General features: G+C 35.7%; 1 pseudogene; it reads right to left on the bottom strand.

Moving 5' to 3' along the window:
* Positions 1–1,443: 1,443 nt before the first annotated feature.
* Positions 1,444–3,047, bottom strand: LOC122814855 (annotated as a pseudogene).
* Between the last annotated feature and the right edge of the window lie 13,386 nt (positions 3,048–16,433).

Here is a 16,433-nt window from a genome sequence, read left to right as displayed (position 1 = left end):
ATGAATAGTATTCCCTCATATAAGTTAGTTGTAAATCATAAAGTTGCAACAGCTCTGGAAAAGGTGAAATTACAGTTATAGTCCAGAATTCCTAAAAATTAAAATGGATTACCAACTAGATCAAACATTATTTCTAGAAATAAAAAATGAAGTATATTCATGTTACAGGAAGTTGTAGGAAACTGACACCTACTGAAAAAATTGTCAATGCATTTAAAATGCATTAGGAAAATATAAATAAAGAAGAAAGGGGATTTAGATAAATGCACTTAGACTCCTCTTTAATTAAGAATATAGAATGTAAATTACCAAAATGAAAATATCAAATAAAATGAAAATATCAAATCCCTATCAACACCACTAACCAATGCAGAGATAAATGAACTAGTAAAAAAATAAAATAAAATAAAGATTTTGAAATGCATGAAATAATTGCTGCTATATACAAAAATGCTCCTCAAAATGTTATTCATTTGCTTAAAAAAGTTTCATTAATGTACCAAAAAATAGCAATCATTCACACATCTTAGAAATTTAGAGATTAACTGCTCCAATTTTTAAAACAAAATCTATATTCATCTTAAAGGCCAATTTTGTTTGCAAACCAAGATTATAAAATCTTTATGTATATTATAATTAATAGACTAAAATTATTCTGCCTTAGCTGATAGCTAAAGAACACACAGGGCTTGTAAACAGAAGGTAGACTGAAGACAGTATTAAAATATAACAGTAATTGACTATCAAATAATAATGTTGGATTATTGGCAATTAGTTTAAACATTAAAAATGTGTCTGCTTCTGGTGACATTTGGCTTCCAGAGCTCCTATATACATTTATTAAAACTATGTAATGACTCTTTTTCTTATATCAAACTAGGAATTTCTGTTTCTCAATCAATACCAATAACAAAAGGAACTAACCAGTGTTGTCCCCAATTACCTATCCTGTTTTTTCTACCAATGGAACCATTAATTCCAATAGACAAGACAGAAAATGGAAAGCTGAGAGTTTTAACAAAACTGATGACTAATATTATAAAATTAATTTTGCAGAGGATATAGTAACACAAAAGTAGCATTAATTCATCTATAATACATTTGCATAATTAACTAAAAACATTAAAATAATATTCAGTGTAAAATTTAATGAAAACAAATGCAGTATTTTTTGCCTTATAGATAACATTTATTTTTTACATTTTTGCAGGAGAAGACAACAAGAAAGCAAACCCATAACACTACACAGGGCACACATCACAAAAAACTTAAGTATTCTGAGAGGTCTCTGGAAGGAGATGTGTTCATGGATGTTTAACACAGAGCAAACTAATGTAGCAACAAGTAGGTGGACTACAGGTAAAGTGGTTGAACCTACCAATATTACAGTCATTGGGCAGTTCTGCATAAAGGTGTTCTAGTACATATGAATGGTGCACTTAGTTATGCAAAATGCTGTTTGATGAAATATATAAGTCCATTGGTGGAACTGTCATGTGATTTTATAGCATCAACACTTTGCAGCTCTGGTTCAATTCAATTTTCTTTGCCAACTGATTAAAAGTTAACCCCTCCAACTGGTCATAGCTATTGATGTCCCAGACAACATCTTATACAAAGTTCTTGTGCTCATATATGACAATCAAGATTCCCAAGAGGTAAGGTGTTAATTTTGTAAAGACAATGGAATTTGATGGTCAGTTCCCTTTAAGCCCTTTTGTTGCAAATGTTTCTCCAGAGCTTCTCTGCCTACACCTTCAAGTTCCTTGTGAGCCTCTTCTGTTGTCTTTCCCTTCATCAGAGCCTCTGTCTAAACAAAGAAGTTGACCAGCAAAATCTTGTGGTGAGGTCCAATCCTAATGGGGTGCTGCGTTTGCGCTAGAATTCAGAAGTCAGCAGGTTCCAGGGTCACCCCATACAATGGGACCAGTGCTGTAATCTACATAAGATCCCTGGTTCATAATGTACTTTCCATGGATTCCATGTCACCCTGCTGAAAGCAGACAGAAAAGTGGTGCATATACTGGTCATAATGCAGCAGGGCATGTGTTTCTGCACCACAGAAATTAATATACCAAACTTGAAGCATTGCTAGCAAAACTGGTACATTTTTCTCCAAAGGTGGTGTGTGGAACTGTTTATTCACCCAGTGTGCTCCACTGAGTAGCTGCTCAAAGTTGTCAAATCCTATGTGCAAAGAAATTGAAAGCCCTATAGCAGACAATAGGGAATAATGCCCACCAACCCAATTCCAAAATTCAAACATATAGTCTCCATTCCAAACTATTTCACTTTCAGAACATTGGTGGACAGGGCAACAAAACACCTGGCCACAGCAAGAGGATCATTTGCATACTCCAAAAGCTGTTTCTTAGCATTTTCTGCATTGGTGATGGTCTTTTGTGTGGTTAAAGTCTTAGATGCAATAATGAAGTGGGTAGTTTCTGGATTCAAGTCAGCAAGGATTTTAGCAATATGTGTACCATCAATGTTTGATACAAACAAAACACAAGGTCCTCCCTTGGAGTAAAGCTTTAGAGCTTCAGTCACCATGAGGATCTCAAGTCAAATCCATTGATGCCAGTATTGACAAAATCTGTTATAGTTTTGCCAGTGTAACTTTTCATTTCCCACTGAATACTGTCTCACAGAAGGCCTGCATCTTTTCCAAGAACTTGTTCATGTCTGACATTGCATCTTTTCCATTCACCAAAACTGGAACATATGTGTGATTCCTCAGGGCTACATGTAACACAGCTCAGTGCTCAATAAAGTTGATCCTCTTTCCAGTAAACATGTTTTCTTTAATGCTCCACGCTCCTGCACTTTGCCAATTATATCATCATCTTCAGAACATCTTCATTAATGAGGTTCTTGTAAAAATCCACCAAGATATCCCCAACATATATCTTCAGAGTTGTGGTAAATGTATTAAACCTTTCCAGGTGAGATGCAAACAACTTCCTCATGTCGATGTTTGATGCATGCAATTTGTGCCATTTATTCAGTTTCTTGAATACAGGGTTTCTTGTTAAACTTGGTGTCATGATGAAAAGCTAAGAAAGGTAATACAAACTGCTGAGCTAGTTAAAATTACAGAACCCTGTCCTTAAACAAATACAATATTAATAATTCAAAATATAAAACAAATTTTAAAATATATATAGATTGATTTAGGACTGCAAAAAGTAAAATGCTTAGGATTTATGATATCCAAAATATTAGATGACATCAGATCAGCTATGATAACTTTTTTTAATTATTTGAAAGTGATAACTACAAACTGGGTCAAGATGTACTTTGTATTTGAAAGCTGGATTAAACTTGATTAAAAGGATTTTTAGCTAAACCATTTAATATACACACACACATATATATATATATATTTATATATATATATATATATATATATATATATATATATATATACATATTCTATATATAGATATATTTATTTATTTATTTGCAGTTTGTTAACCAGGATAGTCCATTGGGCTGAGATGAGCACTTTTTCAATGGAGGCCCAGGAGAAAAGCTCCAAGTCCTACATACAAAAACAAAGATCAGCAAGAATTAATAATAATTATATAAAAAAATATAATGGGATACTGCAACACCAAAAATCTGCATAGTATTAACTGACATTTTTCAAGCATAAACTTAGCAACAGCAAAAATAAAAAATAAATAAAGAAAATAAATAAATAAAATAAAATAGTAAGATAATAATTCAATGGCCGACTGTAACACACTCTGAAAAATTGAAAGATTACCATAAAAATATACATGACAATGAAAAAAAATAAAACTTCTAGCTCGTCTCTAAACTTCATAGATAAAAATTGTGGTGGATGTTGAACATTTATATTTATTTTTATATTCCAGTTCCCCCTAATCCAGCCTACAAAATACTAGATTAATCTTCTTTAAACTTTCAAACATTAATATTAATTTTAAAGTATGTCATTGCTTTATTTCTAATCTCTTTCACAATGGGATTTAGTGAAGGATCCAATATTATCAAAATTCTGAATTTAAGAACAAATGATTTATCTTTTTGGTTTAACTGTTTAAAATGATAATAATAATATTGTATATAAATATAGATTAGATTCTAATGACTGTCTACTTGCTCAAAGTTTTAGACATTTTATTGTTCCAAAGATATAAAATGTGACAGAAACAGAGAATAAAGACTTATCCAGTTTTGTTGAACTAAATGAAAAAAGCAGTCGGCAAACAATCTTAACCTAAATTGTATACATTTTTTTTATCACACAACTCAGTTAAAACAATTTTACTTGAATATTTGAATTAAATTAGGTATCCTAATGTCTCTGAGACTGATAAGATGAAAATTGTATCCATAAAAGGCCATACCATCTCTAATTTGAAAAGATTTCATTGGAAATTTAAACACAGGTTATTTCTTTATCCTGACAGAGTAAGACAAAATATATAATTAGGATATTATATGCTATTTGAGGTACAACTTAAAGATGACAGTGGACAGGCAACATGATTTTTATAATTTCAATTTACTATCAGATACTTGGCTCAGATTTTAGATGTTTGCTGAGATGTTATGTTCAAACAATTTTCAACTATATAAACATTTGGTAATACTGATGGTTCAACTCCATCTTGGATCGGTAACGAGCAACCACTTCTCCTTTGGTGCCTTTTAACTGCTTCTCATAAAATAGCAACAAATAAATTGGAAAAATATTATACTTCCTTTCTGTGAATTTTTAAACATAACCACTATTGTTTGTCAGAAAGTATTTAATATCTTGAATATGAGATGAAAACAGACTTCTGTAAATTACACATTCTGGACTAAACTTGTTCTATTTTTAGATAAATATTTGATAAAACCTTATGATGTTAAAAATGTTTGATTAACCTCAGCTGTCTATTAACATAGTATACTAATCTGAGTATCACTAGATCTATTGAAAGGTAATGACATATATTGTACATATTGTATTACAATTTTAAACCTGCATAGTATACTATATCATTATAATTGTATATAATTATGCAGCATTGCTTCAGTTACTTCTGTAATGCATATGTGATAACTGGGCATAGTTCAGTATTATTTGGTTTATATAATCAAAGACAGATGAGTTGTTGTTGTTCTTCTTTTGGCTTTTCCCAGTTAGGGGTCACGACAGAGGAACTCCGGTCCGCTAATGATTGGCAGTAGATTTTTTTACAGGGGCCAAGGTGCCAGCTGGATGCGCAACCTTTAACAAAAGCACGCCCATTCTACGCATGTCTTTCGAATGCCACTCGACCATGGTGAGGACATGTAGACTCCACACAGAAGGCGCTCCAGCCGGGAATCGAACAGGAGAACCTCTTGCTGTGAGGCAACAATGCTACCACTGCACCACCGCAGCTTAATCAAAGACTGATGAGTAAGTATGAGAAATATTTTAATTTGCTTTAAACATTATATAATATTGAGATCAATGTATGAAAAAGATAAGTTTAAATTTTTCTTTGCTGTTTTAATTGAAACATTAATAAGTCATTAAAAAGGAATTGTTTTACGTTATGGAAGAATTTATATCTTGTTGAAAAAACGATTGCATTATCTATGCAAAAAGAAGACCACAGTGTTTCTGTCACTCACTGTTTTCATACTATTTTATAATAGATTTCATTGTGCCACCTAAAATGCAGAACACGTCCCTTTTATTTCATTCTTACTTCTGAGAGATAATTTTCCTTCAAATATTTCTCCCATGTACCGCACTGAAGGCCTTGACTTTGCACACCCCATTTTTTCAAGGTTACACAGCTCCACAGCCATTCAGATAATAACCACTAAATTTGACAGATTTAATGTCTTAGTAAACTTTGCAATACACACCCATTTTTTTAAATTAGATTTGAATATACTAGCGTTAATTTAGGGCTGGTTTCTGGCACTTAAGTTATGCACTATATCAATGTTGTATGTTTACTGACAACAAAACCTCACACACAGTCATTCATTCACACTCAGATATTCATTGATTTACACATGCACACATACTCATTCACACATATATATGTGTGAATAATTTTACACTTGTATATACATATATCTAGGGTGCCAGCCCCCCCCCCCCCGCCACACTTTTGTATATGGACAGTTGCCTGTCTCTAAAAAAATGAGAGCAAGAGAGAAAGCTCAAAAGGAATAGTCTGCAGTTCTCCCCTGTGTGAATAGTTAAGCAAAAATATGAATTCACACATCAGGCTGTCAGCAGACTACTTCTTTAACATCTGAATGGCTGCACAAAAAAGTCTTTAAGCATGGCACCAGCTAATCCATTTCTCCCTAACAAACTGCAATTCACACTTCTAACATGAAACCTGAGGTCTGTCCCATGAGGTAACAATAGCAAGCAACTTAGTGAAGTCTGCAATGGCAAGCTCCCTGATCAGCAGCTTCAAAAGAGAAAGGGGGATTGTTGAAAATGTTCCCCCCTCATTTAAGGAACAGGCAGCATGACCCTCAAACAATCATAGGGGCAGCAGAACCATTTCAGTGTGGTATGTGTTTATGTATGTTGGGGGTGATTGCCCTTGCTGCTGTACCCTTCTAAAGATGAATGCTGCTTACAGTTCCCCCTTTCCTCATTGAACTTTGGTTGAGCACAAACTGACTGCTGAGAGCACCCGCTCTGAAATTATAGCTATCGCCCTGCAGAAAGACTGAAATTATCTTGGCACCTATTTAGTGCTTTTTCAGTGGTAAGTTATGAATGCTAATTTTTATATAAAATAATTTAAAAGAAAGATAAAAAAAAACGTAAGCATGAGCAGCATCTCATTAAGCCACTTACTGATTGTATGGGAAGTTAAGGGAACCCAAGTCACTAGACGTACAGTCACACGTTCAGCCATCTGCTAGCAGGTTGGTTTTAGCAGGTGTAATAAAAACACAAGGCTCTAGATATGAGTCGGAATCCCACAATGGAATGTATGACTTTTAGTTGCCATTTGTTGAGCTGTGCTTTAATCATTATTGCCTGATGACAGCATCTTGTTATGCTGTTTGTGATAGCCAGCCACTCTAATTTCTATTTGATCATTATTTATGCTGTGATTTACTGGAATATTCTGTTAATTTGTTGGTGTGGGACATAGCTGAAAATTGTCAGTAGGACCAACCCCTTAACTTTGTTAATAAAAAATGTGTATTTACTACAACTTACTTTATGACCCTGTCTCATGGATGGCTGCTCTTTGAACACAGTTAAGTATCGGAATAAGCTCAGATTCTTGGAACTATAAATAGGGATAAAGCTAAACAATAATGTAAAGTGGGAAATCCCAAGATCAGGGACAGATTTCAAATATGACTTTTATATACTTAGAAAGTTGCTAGAATATAAAGTCGTAATATTTCTTACCCATTTGAACTATCCTGGTCATCACAGCCAAACATGTAAATAAAAAATGCAGATAGGAAACAAACTTGAATAACTCCTCAAAACTTGCTCTTAATTTTAGTGTGCTTTTAAAGAGTCTGTTGAGTGTAAACTGTTTACTTTCAGAACAACTTTTTTTTATTACGAGTTGCCTCCATTGCTGTCCCATTTTTAAAGACATGCAAGAAATCTTAATAATTTCTTTAAAAACAGAAGAAAGGTTATTGTGCAATTTTTATTATGCTTTTAAAGACTATTTTTTTATATTTTGCCTTTAAGGATATTATTAAACTTTCTTGCCAGCCCTTAAGTCTTTAGTTATTTTGTTATTATTATTTTTGTTGCAAGTTGCTGAGTTGCATTGCATTAATGTTTATTGTCTGAAGTGGCAATTTTAGGAAAATGTGATTTTTGCAGGAATTTGAGTTTGAGAGCAATGAGTATCATTTTAGCTATGAGCTATACCTGTCAAACATTTAGAAAGACTCAGGGATATAGCCAAAAAAGTAGTGAGGGATAAGAGCAAAGGTCCAAAATCAAGCATAGATTTTTAATATAACATTGCTTATACATTTATTTTGGAGAATAACATATTTCATATTAGTATGTGTTTTCTGAAGGATTAAAATCTGAAAGTGTGAAACTCAAATGTCTCCCATTATTTAGTGACTGTAATCCTGAATGACATTCCAGAAGACTGCACATTTTATGATGAACAGATCAAAAATGAGTCACAAAATCAAGAACAGCCAAAAAGTATGCTCTTGAACTCTTAGAGAAAGAATCAAATACAAAGCCAAAATAATAGAGTGTGTGAAAGGCCCACAATCAGGGGCAGATTTTAATTATGAGTCATATACATTGGAAGTTGATAAAATAATCAGTTTTACAGAGCCATGTGTTTTCTGAAAGCTATAAAATCTGAAATATAGATATATCTCATTATATTGTAAGGGTAATCTTCAGTGATATACCAGAATGTTATAAGGTACAGTCCAGAAATATGAGACAAATATCAGGGAGATTATATGAAGTCATGGATAACTGTAAGGTAAGTTTTTTTTCAGAGCAGACTACTCAGTAAAAATATTATTCAAGTAAATGTCCACCACTCCAATCCAGGGATGTGGAGATGTACTTTTGTTTTTAAATATATATTACTGTCCTTGGCTCCCTGCTATAATTTTCTGTAAGCTTGTTCTGGAACTGCACTTCCAGCTACTACCATGTGATCCCTTATTCTTTACAGGAACATTTCAGAGTGCCCATTATACCTCCCAGCTGCTATAAATGTATGCATAGTGTTGTGGTTTTTAATGTTAGTGGATCAACATGTAGCACATTCATTTCTGATTTTGGAAAATTAGAAGGCTGTTGGTTCTCTTCCCACCCCAGGTGACTGGATCCCTTTTCCATTGCTAACACTACAGTGCAGCATTAGGGGGTGCTGCACTCCTAAGTCTGACATCCTTTGGATGAGATGTTAAACAGAGGACCCATCTGCCTGGGTTTATACTCAGGTTAGATGTAAAAGATCCCACAGAATTTATTGAAAACAACAGGAGAACTTCTCCAGTATACTGGCCAAATTGCCCATAGTCAGTATAAATACCACTTCATGTCTTACCTAGAAAGAGGCTATAAACCTGTGTGTGTGTGGAGGGGGGGGGGGGGCATGTCGGTGTGTGTCTATGTGTGTGTGAGACAGAGAGAGAGAGAGAGAGAGAAAGAATGAGATTGCGTGTATGGTTCTACATATGCATTCTTTAAATAACAGAAACTGGCATAAGATGGGATTTTGTGGTCTGTGTATTTCCGACCAAAGTCCTGATCAACAAATGATAAATAAAAAATAAAATAACTACATTTCTGGCACTCAGATGTAGCCTTGCTCCTCTTAGATTTGTTGCCTTTCTTAATAAAGTTGGACACATGCAAGGATGCATAAATTAAGAAATAAATGAGCTAGAACATTACAAGGTCTGATTACTATTACTTATATGGGGCCTATGACATTTTCTTCTGAAAAATAAGAAATAACTCCTCTGTTTTTGACCCCCTGCAAGGTATTTTTATGTTCTGCTATTTAATGCTCATATATAGACTGTTGTGACACCCATTATTATTTTAATTCACTGTATGTTTTTATTTTGGTCTGCCTTTGACTGTAAATTAGCATAAATACTGTGATGCTATGAAAGAGAAAAGTGATATAAAATGTGATTTCTGGATGTTTCTTCTTTCTTAAATCAGAGTGTAACACATTTGTAAAGTTATTTGTAAGCACTGTGGATCCTGCAACAGAAAACCACATTGTCCATGAAACTAAATTTATGAAATGTCTTAACAGTAATGGGACCATTGCAATTACATAATCTAAAGAAGGAATATGTATAACATTTGAAACATCAGTTTGCAGTGATTGTGTGATAATGTGCTTTTCAGTTAAGATGTTATTGCTTGTATTTCAAGCATTCTGTCTGTGCAATTATATTTCTCTTCTTTGTGTGACTCTGTTCACCCCTGCATATGTTGTATCAAAATTGTCCCACTTCTTTATTGTCTAAGAAAAAAGTTTAATTTATTCATTTTTAAGATCTTGTGGCTCACGTTGATTTATATAGTGTTTATTATCTGAGGATAGTGTATTATTTAAGTCAGTGGTTACTTCAGCTGTAGCATCTGAGTACGACACAACACTTTGCACAGTCACTACTACTAGGGTATTTCTATAATTTGTATTGGCTACTTCTCTGGCAGATCTTCCCTTCTAGAATGAAAACTGTGCAGAACTGGACAATTCTGCCAGCCATCCCTATATATATATATATATATATATATATATATATATATATATATGTGTGTGTGTGTGTGTATTTCTATATATGTGTTCTTTAAATAATTAAAACCACTTAAGATGAGACGTTTTGGTTTGTGTTTTTCTGAACAAAGTCTTGTGAGCTCATTGTCCCTTTTATTGTTAAGCTGAAACTACTCTTATTTCCAGCTGTACAATATAACACATGACATATAATGTCAGAAGAACTATGGTCAGAACTAGATACATTGAGCCCGTGCTTACACGGCTATTACAATTGTTGTTTTCTCTCTGCAGATCAAGTATTGCAGTGACGAAATACTACACAGCAATGAAATTATTTCACTCCTGCTGTCAGCTAATTTCTAATTCTTCCATTAATCCTTCTTGCAGTCATTCCTGTTCCTGAAAAACAGACTCTATTTACAAATGGTGCAAAAACATACATTGCAGTATAGCTGCAAGTATCTCATTGACACTGAAAGGGGATAAAGCAGTAGACAGTTCAGAATGACATGCTAGATTAGCAGTAATATTGTTGCTAGTGTGTCATCCGCAAGTCACATTCAGCAGTGGCTTAAGCTGTAATTTATAGGTTTATAGGTAAATAGTAGGCTACCTGCCCTTGCAGGCCATTTCCAGCTTAGCCAGTTTCTCTTTTAGTGCTTAAATTAACCTATCCCATTTATTGTTAGATTGGCCTTACTCATCCCATGGTCAATAATTATATATTACCCCTAATGAAAATAAATGGGACCATAACATATATAATTTGAGGGGACCCATGCTTGGGATAAAGCATTTAGGAGCTGCTTCTGTCCATTAATAGTACAGGGGGAAGTCCTGGGGTAGTTGTTCTGTTTCCCATTCATAGATCCTCGAGTATGGACAGGGATGAGCTTTATTTACATAGACTGGAGGTTTGTTCCAGAGCAGTGGTATCCTTTGTGAGAAATACCTGTCCCTCCAAACCACTCTGTTGATGTTGTAAAAGAGGTTTAGATCCCTAGACTGAGTATTTTTGATACCATTTGACTTGTAATGTGCAGTAAATCTATCAGTATTGGGCTGACAAGATACCGAGTATATGACTAGGCTTTGAGTCAGTCCCTGTAGGACATATTGTTTAGGCCTTGTATCATTTTAGTAAGGTATCTACATGGGTATTCCAGTTATCATATGTGTCTGGACATATACATACCTAAGGGGCATTATATTCAATGAGTGGCCTAATTAGGGCTGAGTAAAGGGGGCAATGACATCCCTAAATCTAGACACAATCCCTCTGTTTATAAGCTGTGCAATATAGATTGACTTTCTTTTGACAATGAACACGTTAGTTGAAAGTTTAGGTCACTGTCCACATAAATTCCCAAAATCAAGTAACTGGGTCACCTCTTAGGTGAGTATTCTCAATGTGGACGTTCTCCATGGTAGATGACTTCCCAGAGGATACAATAATGCATTTTTGGCATTTAGTTTCAGTCTATGATTCTGGCACCAGTTATTTATTTGGAAGAGACCTTCCTTCAGGATGGCTAAATTACTTGGTGATTCAGTGACTGCTCCTAGCTTGAGATCATCTGCAAACATAGTCAGCTATAGCCCATCAGTACTGGCTTTTAATTTAGAGAAACAGATGCCAAACAGGACAGCTCCCAGCACAAAACCCTGGAAGACTCCACTGGTGACTTGTCTCTTTGTGGAAGTAACTTCCCCTATTTTGATTTCTTATGTCCCATCTGTGAGCCAGTTAGCAATCCAGTGGGTGACATAGGGGTTTATTCCCAGATTATTTAGCTTTTGTACTATGCTTGACTTGGGATCATGTTAAAAGCTTTGGCCAGGTAGAGTTATGAGGTGTATACTGTTTTGCTTTTATCCATTGCTTTGGTGACTTTTTCAAAAAAGTCCACCAGGTTGTGTAAGCATGACCATCATTCACAATCTGCTCAGTGCATTACTGCATTGTACTTTTGGGATTAAGAACATAACTAAAAAAAGCCTAGTGATTGTCTTTGGCTTGAGTAGCTGTTTTAGCCTTAAACTTGGCTTTGGTGGATTTTATTATACTCCTGAGTTGTTTGTTTATTTCAGTGATGAGGGCGGTAGCATTATAGGAATTTTTCTTCCTACTTTTGGTCAAAATTTTCTTCCTTTTCTTGTAAAGTTCAAAATGAAATGTAAGTCAGTAGATAGACCACCATGGCAACTCGCATAAAAACATGAAATGTAATAGTCAATCACAACAATAAAATAACTAAAAATACAATAGGGTGAGCGCTTTTGGATAATAAATCCTTCTTCAGATCCAATTGGACTGACTTAAATTTTATGTTTTTATGCGAGTTGCCATGGTGGTTTGGCTACTGACTTATATTTCATTTTGGATTTTTACTTCTGTGGCTGGACCCTTGCTACCTCTCATTTTGTTTGTTGTTTTAGTTTATTTTCTTGTAAAGTTTGCTGACATTTTGTTTCTATCATATAGGTTTTTTTCTGGGGTTTGCTTTGTGCTTATTCCTGCAAGGTACAGCTGTATCTATGTAGCTGTTTACATGCTGGTATAGTGTGGTGTACATTTCCACGTGTTCAGTAGCATTAACTGGGTTTATGGTTATTTGAAGCTTGCTAAAGTATGACTTTGGAGTAGGTAGAAATTTCTAAAGGTATCTTGGGTGGAAAGCATCTCTGTGTTCAATTTCATTTCAATGGAGACAGCTTTATGGTCAAACCAAAGAAGTGACAAAGATACGCAAGGGAAGGTGCAAGATGCCCTCAGACTAGTAAGGAGAAGATCCAAGATGTTATTCCCCCTGTTGGGTTCTATAACTAATTGTTCCGAGGCATTTGTACTGACAAAGTCCTGGAATCTCTGTGCTTGTGCACTAGTGGTGGTGTAGTTGGATAGTTTAGATCACCTAGGAGAAAGGTATTGGGTTTAATACTGAGTGATTCTAGTTCCTGTTAATAGGCATTGTGACTTTCTTGCATCATACAGGGAGTTCTGTAGCTGGCTAATATATGGCATGGGACCTTTCTGATGGTTATTTAAGACATGAAGAAGCTCTAGTGCATCATGCTGCTTTACCATACCATATCATATTGTATGAAATTTCTGTGCAGACATTGTTAATAAAACTTAAATTCCATCAAGAAGGTGCTTTGCTTCAGTAATGGTAGTAAATAGCTTTTAAAAAATTGCCCTTCTTTAGATGACTAAGTTCCACCCTTGCCCTCTGCCCCTCCAGCCTTTAATAACTTATGGCAGCTCTGACATATATGCATTAAGTATCAGAAAATGTTTACCAACTGTTATAGCTTAAATAAAATTGTGAAGGCTATAAAGGCTGAAACTATGAGATTACAACTGAGATTATTAAATAAAAATAAAAATAAAAAGATGTCTAAAAACATCAAACCATTCAGTTCTAGAACTAATGCAATGCTGACAGGTTTTCTTTATTTATTAAATGGGTAAGCCAACTGGGCACGAGTGTATTTTTCGGAGGCAACCACAGAGCGCTGTCTGGTTAAGTGACTTACTGAAAGTCACATCATTTACAAAGAGATATTAAGGGAATCAAACTCAGGACTCCAGGATGAAACTTGTTAGCAGCATGTAGGCTTACTCCACTGAGCTAAACTGCCAAATTATATCGTAATATAGTTCTAAACCTGCATATTATACTGCATCATTACAATTGTATCTAATTATGCTGTATTGCTTCAGTTGCTTCTGCGATACATATGTGATAAATCCACATACACCTTCCCTAGTTTACTGTTGTTCATTTATATTATCTTAAACTGTTGACACCCTGTCATGATAAACAAAGACGTATACTTAACTCTGCCATGAAGTACATCACACCAGTGCAAGTGAAATGAAGTGAAACATCCATTCCCATCTGTTCCCAATTTCCTTGCCTTCCCTACATTTGGGTTAGGAGTTAGGCATAAGCATGAAATAGAAGCAGCAGTTTTATGTCATACTACTTGGGATTTAGATTTTGGCAATCAAACACACCTAACATCTGGATTTGTTTTCTATCCAGTAGCTTTACTGTTGATGCAATTCCTAGCGCTGGCCATGTCACTCTTATAATCTGTCTCACTGAATACAATCACTGAGTAATGCCGTGTTGCTAATTTAAAATACAGATAATGTATCAAATTCCAGGTTCTGCTTTCCACAATGTTCTGTGAATAAACATTGTAAATGTGTGCCATCAACAGGGTAGCAAAATGTGATAAAAGTGAAAATGTCTGGGGTAGCTGTTGCTGGCGTGCTATGACAGAACTTTATTCAGAGGTGCACAGTTCTAACATCTGAACATATGGCCTTTGAGACTGTAATGGAAGTCAGGAGAGGAATAGTATATATATATATATATATATATATATATATATATATATATATATATATATATATATATATTATATATATATATAGCAAGTTTTGTGATACAAGAAGGCAGGTAGTTATCTATCAAGGTGTATTTCATTACAAAGCATGACCCACAGATTTCTTCACATACTTAGCTTTTCAGCTCTTCACATTGTTTCCCTTTTAGATTCTCAGACCATTGTTTTTCTATATCAGTTGCAAATGGCTCTGCATGGTCTCCACCCTCCTCTGCAGTAATTAACAGGTCTTGATCTGAGTCTCCTATCATTGGCAGTTTGGATTATTTCTGCCTGTCAGTAATTATTTTTTCTCTCCTTGCTCATTAAGTGCTGTGGGCAAACAGGTTCACACTGTGGATCACCAGTCTTATAGGTTCATAGGTTCATAGGCAGATACTAGGCTATCGGCCCAAGGGCCTACGTAAGCCTAGCCAACAAGGTTGCCTGGCTTACGCCACCCAAGAAAGTTATTTTCCTGTGCCACTGTTGAGCAGAGACACAGAAGTGATCCCTGGGGTGTATTTCCTATTTCCCATCCACTCATCAAGATTTTTCTTGAAGAGTACTAATGAAGAACTTTGCTTGACATAGATGGGTAGCCTGTTCCAGAGTATGGGAAGTCTCTGGGACAGGAATATATCCCTCCAGCATGTCCTGTTTATTGTGGTGACAAGGTTTAGGTCCTTAGAGCATGTAGCTTGGAGGGATTGTGATTTCTTCAGGTGTAGCATGTCCAACAACTCTGGGTTTGACATAGCTTTATATGTTAGGCAGAGATCACCTCGGAGTAGGTGATATGCTACGGAGTAAAGCTGTAGTTTTTTGACGTGGTCAGTGTAGGGCATTTGTTTGAGGCCAGTAATCCTCTTTGTGAGGTACTTCTGTGGCCTTTCCAGCTGCTGTAGATGTCTTGTGAGGTACATTCCAGAAGGGGCTTTGTACTCTATAATGGGTCTAATGAGTGTCAAGTAGAGGGGAACAATGACCTCTTTTTTCCTGGATGAGAACCCTTTTATGATGAGGTAGGTGTGCCACGTAGAAGGACTTCCTGACTACTGTGGCGATGTGACTATCAAAGGAGAGACAACTGTCCACCTGGGTCCCAAGGTCTCTTATCACACATTCGGTGTTAAGTAGATTGCTGCCTATGTGGTAGTCCATGGGTACAGAGTTTTTACCAAAGGGGATGACACTGCACTTTTTGGCATTGAGCTTGAGGCCATGGCTCTGACACCAGGCATCTGTCCCAGCGAGGCCCTTCTGTAGGATGTCCACATCATTTGGGGACTTGACTATGGCTCCTAGTTTGCAGTCATCTGCGAACTTTGTTAGCCAGAGGCCTTCTGTGTTAGCCTGTACTTCAGAGAAGTAGATACCAAACAGGAGAGGTCCCAGGACGGAACCCTGTTGTACTCCAGTTTTCACTGCTTTGAAGTCAGATTTGGAGTCTGCAACTTTTACAGTGTGGATTCTGTCAATGAGCCAGTTGGCAACTCATCTTATGACATAGGGATTTATACCTAGTTTAGTGAGTTTAGCTATAATTCCAGAATGGGGGATGGTGTCGAAAGCCTTGGCGAGGTCAAGATAGGCTGTGTGAACCACCTTACCCTCATCTACGGCTTTGGTAACTGCCTCAAAGACATCAATCAGGTTCAGGAGGCATGATCTGCCTTTCACAAACCCGAACTGGGTGGGATCCACAGTTTGGAGGTTACCAATGTCTTTGTTTATGAGTTCCATGATGATACGTTCCATGGCCTTGCAGACCAG

Source organism: Protopterus annectens, chromosome 11.part0 (genome assembly GCF_019279795.1).
Source record: "Protopterus annectens isolate FY-2018-M chromosome 11.part0, PAN1.0, whole genome shotgun sequence".
In the NCBI taxonomy this organism is placed as follows: Eukaryota; Metazoa; Chordata; order Ceratodontiformes; family Protopteridae; genus Protopterus; species Protopterus annectens.
The sequence above is the reverse complement of the archived record's forward strand: the minus strand, read 5'-3'. Positions and strand labels throughout refer to the sequence as shown.